The sequence below is a fragment of the Urocitellus parryii genome, chromosome Y, assembly GCF_045843805.1.
Source record: "Urocitellus parryii isolate mUroPar1 chromosome Y, mUroPar1.hap1, whole genome shotgun sequence".
In the NCBI taxonomy this organism is placed as follows: Eukaryota; Metazoa; Chordata; class Mammalia; order Rodentia; family Sciuridae; genus Urocitellus; species Urocitellus parryii.
In genome coordinates this window covers 19981036-19988770 of record NC_135548.1, presented here as the reverse complement: position 1 = coordinate 19988770, position 7735 = coordinate 19981036, and the positions used below count along the sequence as shown (strand labels likewise).

The window sequence follows — 7735 nt, the reverse complement described above, 5'->3', positions numbered from 1 at the left end:
GGCAATAATTAGCAGGCACTGGTTGATTCACAACAGGGATTCACTGCTGGAGTTCCAATTTGGGGGTCTCAGTTCTCCTCGCTCTTCATGCTCCTCTCCACCAGTTCACTGTCAGCTAGTCAACCAGGGACCTCTTTCCTCAATATCCCATAGTGTCTCTAGGTCAAAGTCTGGACATAAAAAAGATAATTTCTTCACTCACTCACGGCCCCTTTGACCTGCTACCTTTCGAGGGATTTTACCATTTGTTTGTTTGTGTGTGTGTGTGTGTGTGTGTGTGTGTTCATGAATTCATTTTCTTTATATTTTCAATACTGTTGTGAATAAGACCCTGATATGTTCATCTTTACCTCCTGCCCTGAACTTCCATTGGGACTCTATTTTCCTTGACAGGCTCTTAATGTACACATATGCACACCCAAAGATGGTCTCCTCTGACAGCTGTCCGGCCGAGGCCAATCTCCTTAGCTGGTCATGGGGAAGGCTCTAGTCCCTGTGTATTCTTCCATAATTTAGTCGCTAACAATTTTTCCACTTCATGCTTTATGGTAAAGCAGTCACATATCCAGGGACACAGCAACCCTTGGATAATATGAGACATAATTGATGTGTACATTGTGAACATTTCTTTTGGTCTGGAATGTCTCGATTCTAATACGGTTCAGACCCCCATGACAGGTGAACAGTAAGGACCTTACCACACTGAAGATAGGATGTGTGGCCTGGGGACATGGCTGTGGATCTTGGAGAGCCCCCAACCCCAATGGATCGTATCATGGTCACTGCGGTGGTTGGTTAATTTTCTAAGCACAGTTCCACATATCTAAAACAGGACTACTGATTTCAACCATGTAAGGCTGATTATAAAAATTAAATGAGAAAGTTTCCATCAAGTTCTGTTGAAGTCTTTCCATCACTGGTAGTTTAAGATCGATGCTACTGAGAATGAAGATGAAGCCAATGATACATCCCCAAGTTTCTCACTTATAAATTTCTGTTTGTTATTCTCTCTGCTGAAAAAGATTCTCCCGTTTTACCAAAGTCTTCATTATTATTCAAGGTATCACTCAGACTTCATCTACTACACAAAACCTCTCCCTACTTGCCCCAAACCAAGATAACTGCTCCATAATTTTATGTCTCTGGATATCTTTCTTCAAGAGAAAGTACAGTATTACATTAAAATGATTCATAAGACTCTTGTCCCCATTTAGAGTCTATGTTCTCCAAGGTCAAGTACTTTGAAACCTCAATTCTCTGATCAGTACTTGGCACATACATTTAAAGGGGTCCCAGGGAGTTGGGGGCTGATAAGCAAAAATTGATGTCCACTGGCACATTTGCTATTCACCAAATCTTGTTGGGCAGTAACAGAGCCACATGAGAAGGGAGGTCTTTCATAGAAAAAGACAGTAAGGTAATCCCAAGGCTATGTAAATGCATGCGTGTGTGTGTGTGTGTGTGTGTGTGTGTGTGTGTGTGTGTGTGTGTGTGTGTATGGGTATAGGTGTGGTAATTAGTAGCACTGTGGGGAATCTTCTATATTAAAGAGCTTCCAAGAGCACTTTGGGGTGTTCTAAATACAGGATTGCATTTTACCGATTGGTGTCGGGGGCCAGGCAAAGTTTCATGGGAGATACAAAGCAGGTAGGCCCTAAGTGACTAAAGAATCGTATTTGAACTACTTTAAAAGTCATCACTAGTGGGAACATTTGAGTTTGGTGTCAGCCAGCTTTTACTCAGCCTGTAATGGCCTGGAAGCCAATATATAGAAGCCGGTTTGGGTTTGTTTATATGAAGACAGTGAGTTAGTTCTTCCTCACTGTGAACCTTACATGAAGTCACTAATGACAATTTTGCTGGATTCTCAGAGGTGCCCAAGGGAATATCACATTTTAACTAGTGCCAAATTTAGATTCTAGAGGTAAAGAACTAATTTACTTTCTTCCTTCCTCCCTCTTTCTTTTTCTATCAAAAACAGGACCTTGTCACTATTCAGATTCTTGGATTGAGATGGTTCATATGAGTCAGTGTAGATCATTCTTTATTAGCACCTGCCTCATCCCCAGAAGGCTTCCTTCACCAGGAGGCTTCATGGGCTCCCAGTTCAAATATGGGCTTCATTAGTACTTTTGCTATTCTAATGAAGACATTCTGGAAGAAGGAAATACATTGGCAAACTTTTCTGCATCTTTCCTGATGCTATATGGAATCAATTCATTGACCTCTTCTTTTATGTCATTTGTATGCATCTCTTGGGACATGACTGCTGTCATATTTTTCTGAATGGGGTGGACATGGGGCAGTCTTCTGTACTTGACTGTTTCATTCAAACAACAACACAGAACCAGCAGAGCAAATAACCATCAGCTCTACCAGTACCATCCAATGACAAAACGAGTTTCAATCACAGGGGACCATGTTTTTGATCCTGGAGTACATTGTTTTGTAAGTAAGATCCATGCCATGGAACTTACTCAGGCAGCATTTACCCTCAATATCTTCCATAGTTAGCTTGAATTTCCTAAATATAATTTCGTTATTTTTCAGGTCAGCAAGGCTTACTTCAAACACATGACCTTTGAGGATATCAGATGCAATTTTGGTCCCCTGCCTCCTAGGGACTAGCATTTTCCCAGTATTTCTGATATTGAACATAAGAGGTGTTTTTTACTTCATACCAATCTTCTTTCTTCTTGGCTACCATTTTGCTTCCTATGGAAAAATGTTCTTGCTAAGCACCATGGTACTGCCCAGAGAGCCAAGAGGACAGAAGTGCAGTTCACTCAGGAACTTAGGCAAAAAGGACGCTGTGTTTCTTAAATATGTCCATTGATCTATTCTGCTTCAGAATTCAGGGCATAAAGAGATCTCTCTGGTGGCTGGAGGGGTATCACGACTGGTCTTTTTTATTTCTACAGCATAATATCTGGTGTGTATGATTGGCTCAAAAAACATCCTCTGATTGGAGTGAATTAAAATCCAAATACTTACAGAATGCATCCTTTAAATACAATAATCAAAACAGAGAACATCATTTTTTAAAATTTAAACATTTTTGTCTTGAAAAATAAAGCTAAATAAATCCAATCAATTTGGAGCTATTTGTTTAGATTCAGAAAAACAAGCTATGTGGGTATTTTTCTAGGTGTAAACTATTGAATACAAGTTTTATAGATAAGAAATGTCAAATAATGCAGACAAGTCCACTTAATGAAGAGAAACACAATGCCTGAAGAATCATTTAATGCACAGGAATTCCTGCTTTACCTCTGCAAGGCCACAAATGATAAGAATAGTAAGAAGTAGGATTGAACAGATGGTTAGAAAGATGAATAGATGATTGATTAGATAGATAGATAGATAGATAGATAGATAGATAGATAGATAGATAGATAGATAGATAGTATTGCACATTGTTATCTGCTAAAGAAACTGCTTTACCCACATCATTTTATTTTAGAAGGACCATTAGTGGAAGTTTTTGCTATTATTATATTTTAAATATAGGAACTTAAGGCTTAAGAAAGTTATTTACAAATGACAACTGAGCTCCTACATGGTGTTTGAATGCAGGTTCTCTGACTTCAACATCTGTGGGGCCAGTTACTAAACAAGCACATGACATGCTGGTAAAGGTAGGTTTCAATTTTGACACTTCTATAGATTCTGTCCATAAAAGAATCCTAAGCTGTTTCCATGTTGGTCTTTGAGCTTGCCTGCTCGGAATACCCTTTTATTTTCAAAAGTAACTTCAAACACTCTGAAAATACAATAAAATCAATGAGGAATTGTATTCATGTTCCAGATCAACATATTCTAGAGGAAAACAAATGAAAACCACCAGAACACTCTGCTTATTTATGCACTAATTGAATTATATAGCGCCCACTCACTGGTCAATTAGTCTAATTATGGTCAACATCAGTCTCTGTTGTTAGGATGACAGAAGAATGTGATTCTGCCCCTTTTTTGGAGCCGGACTTGTCTGATGAATAACCAATAGGCTCTGTGTATAACACGGGTCATTTTCATGCACCTTTCAGGCTACTGTACAATTAAAATGATTGAAATTATCATTTTTGCATAAATCTCTTTTGAATATTTATTCCCTGTGGTCATTTACATATGAACCTCCATTGTTGGCTGAATGTGGTATGATTTTATGAGATTTTTTATGTCTTTGTTCAATGAAAATAAAATCAAGAAATTCTTATAGTTCGGGTCTGAACTCAAGCCATCTTGAATACGCATCCCTTAACATGGCTAGAATTAATCAGACGATGGAATCTCAAAATTTTTAAATGTGGCTCCATTAAGGGAATTGTTCAAGCTCAATATGAAGTTCATGCCCCATGTGCATGAACACCTGCATTTGAATATGCATATGTGTGTGTGTATGTGTGTGTGTGTGTGTGTGCGCGAGCACACGCGCACGTGTGCGTGTGCACATGGGTATTTCAAGTATAGCTGGAGAAAGCAGTAAAAGTTGTAAAACCTGGAACTTTAAAATTAGGTAGCAACCAGGAATTGACTTCCAGCACTTCAAGGACTCCCCAAGGAGCAAACAATCTAAATTTTCTGCAACTCATGCAAATGTTTGTGGTTTACATACTTAGAGGGTCATAAGATAAACTGGAGCATAAGACACTATTTTCTTTCTTTGGGTGGTGCTGGGTATTGAACCCAGGGACTTGTGCATGCGAGGCAAGCACTCTACCAACTGAGCTATACCTCCAGCCTAAAAGAGTAATTTCTAGCAAAATCACTAAGAGTTATGTGCCAGGAAGTGCTAGACAGGGTAAGAAATTATGTTATTCCAGTTCTGCAGGAGCCCTGCCAAGCAGGGCAGTAGAGAGGAGGCCACTGAACACTCTCCTCTTAGAGGATGTCTCTGAGAAATAGCAAAGCAGGAGTTGATGGACACATTTGGTCCCAGAAATATGTTCCTTGGTTGGCGTGATAATCTGATGAAAAATTTTGAACAATGTTCCAAAATCAAGATATTTCACATAAAGTCATATAATTCCAATTTCCTTTTTTCTTTGTTCTTTTTAGATATACATGACAGTAGAGTGTATTGTGACATATTATACATACATGGAGTATCACTTATCCCAATTAGGATCCCATTCTTGTGGTTGTACATGATGCTGAGTTACCCTGGTGGTGTATTCATATATGAACACAGGAGAGTGATGTCCATTCATTCTACTATTCCAATTTCTCTTGAGAAATTCAAAATATCAGTACTGGGAACCCAGTTCCCACAGGGAATTATGTCCTGAACTGGAGTGAATGCTGTCACTTTAGATGTACCATGTGCTTTTCTGAGGCCAGAGCCCTGGCTGTCTGTCAACTAGAGTCAGTAATCTTATCTCTGTGATTTGGGGGAGAGGCAGAAATGCAACTTTAAGGTCCTAAGGCTAAAGGATGGGGGAATAATAAAAATGTAAACACTCTACTCAAATTTGAACTTCAGTTTGCTGCACAGACACAGAAAATCTGGGTGATCCTTTTGTGTCCTCAGAGTCCACAGTCTTATCTGACATTTAAGTTGAAATTTGTTAAGCAGACAACGGTTTCACAAAGGTCATCAATAAGTAATGAGTTGAACTGGGAATAAAATCTTATCAGATTCAAACGTAGCCATTGTATTTTGAGGGCTCTCTGAAGTAAATCATTCAGTTAGTATTTCATCAAATTAACTGGTTGTTCAACTGAACCAAAGCAATATCCTTGTTTGATTTATTAAAAATATACTCCTAATGCTTTCTTCTCCTATGACATGAGCAATAATCCATGTAATGACTTTCACAAAAATATTCCCTGAACTAGGAGTTAGTTACAAGTTTCTTGGCAAATCCAACAAAAATAATATGGAGAGCCAAAAAAAAAAAAAAAAAACTCCCTAAAATACAACAGAATGACTCCACAAAATAAAGAATGTGTAAGAATAACTCCTGTTAAGAATTGTATTATTTCTCGTGGATGTAATTGAGCATGTATTTTGTATTTTGTGAGAGCATTTGTTATGGTTTAGATATGAGGTGCCCTCTGAAAGCTCATATGTGTGTGAGACTACAAAAGAAAATTTAGAGGTGAAATGATTGAGTTGTGGGAGTTTCAACTTAATCAGTGCATTCATTAATCTGCTGATAGGGATTAATTGGTTGTTAACTGTAGGCAGATAAGTTGTGGGTGGAGGAGGCAGGTCATTGGGGGTGTGCCTTTTTATTTTGTCCCTGGTAAATGAGAGATCTCTGAGATCTCTCTCTCTCTCTCTCTCTCTCTCTCTCTCTCTCTCTCTCTCTCTCTCTCTCCCCTGATTTGCCATATCCTGAGATACTTTCCTGTACCATACGCTTCTGCCATGATGTTCTGCCTCACCTCAGGCCCCAAGGAATGGAATCAGCCGTCTATGGACTGAGACCTCTGAAACCATGAGCCCCAAATAAATGTTTCCTCCTTAAAATTGTTCTTGTCTAGTCTTTGGGTCACAGAGGTGAAAAAGCAGACTTAAACAGTATTTTCTATATGAACTGAATCTTGATTGGCCACCACTTTAATTGAAAGCCAAAATCCTGAGAAAAAATTAAGGAAAAAATATCTATGTTCACATCTTAATGTTAGACTTGTCAACAAAGAACTCCATCAGAACAGCAAAGAAGTACGTAAATAATTAAAAAGTAGGGCAATATATGAGGCTTTTGGTTTTAAGAGAGCAAAATGATTGTATCATCAGGTGAGATGATGATTATTGGGAAAATAGGTCAAAATACCCGTGTAATGGTAAACATCTATTTACGTTTCCCACAAAGAATAAAGCTCCTATTTACAGAACTCTGTCCTTTGGAAAAACTGCTATGGATGTCCTTAGTTAATGCTGCAGCTGATTCTGTTATCATGATTGCCTCAGGATATTTATTTATTTATTGTGATCCTATGTGCTTGGATACATGCTCTACCACTGAGCTGCACTCCCTCCTTTTTTATTTTATTTTGAAACAGAGTCTAGTTTTGAACCAGTGGAAGATATAAAATAAGGCTCCTTCTATTTAAAAATGTTATATATTAATATTCAGTTGCCTTCATTTGAATAAACCAGCCATTGCCAACTGGAAACTTCTAGGTTAACATTTGCAGTGTTCAATGAAATGCTTCTCTGTGCTCACCACCATTTTGGCCATTGTGGCTTTACTGAAGGACATTCTGCTGTCTCAGGTTTCTTATCTAACCCATATAAATTTGCAAAATTATTAAAATAGGGCTGATTCATAAAACAAACACTAAGCCTCATTTATCATTTTCAGTATATTCTCCCATGCTTTTTTGATTAATACTTTTATTAGAGGCATTCAATATAGATAATGCAAAATTAAATGGATTTTTCCAGAATACATTATAGCCATTAAAATAAATCAGACTATTAAATGGAAGGAAAAAGTAAAAATCTGAAAAAGAAATATAATTCCATATAACTTATGACAGAGGGCATTAATCACCTAACTACAATTTGAGAACTTTTCTGTGGAAAGGAACGGAGGTCCATTTAGTAGTTCATCATGACTGTCACATTCTCTGAAGAAAAGGACCATGTACCCAAGACTGGTCTGCATCAGAATGTGGAGATGAAACTTTTCTTGCTTCTTCCAGCTTTGCTCAATGCCACTGCACCATGTAACCTTCTAGAGACAACATGTGAGGTACAGGCCAGCAGGAACCCTAACCTTTC

General features: G+C 38.1%; 1 pseudogene; it reads right to left on the bottom strand.

Moving 5' to 3' along the window:
- Positions 1–2079: 2079 nt before the first annotated feature.
- On the bottom strand, positions 2080–2707 carry LOC144250964 (small ribosomal subunit protein eS1 pseudogene; annotated as a pseudogene).
- Positions 2708–7735: the final 5028 nt, after the last annotated feature.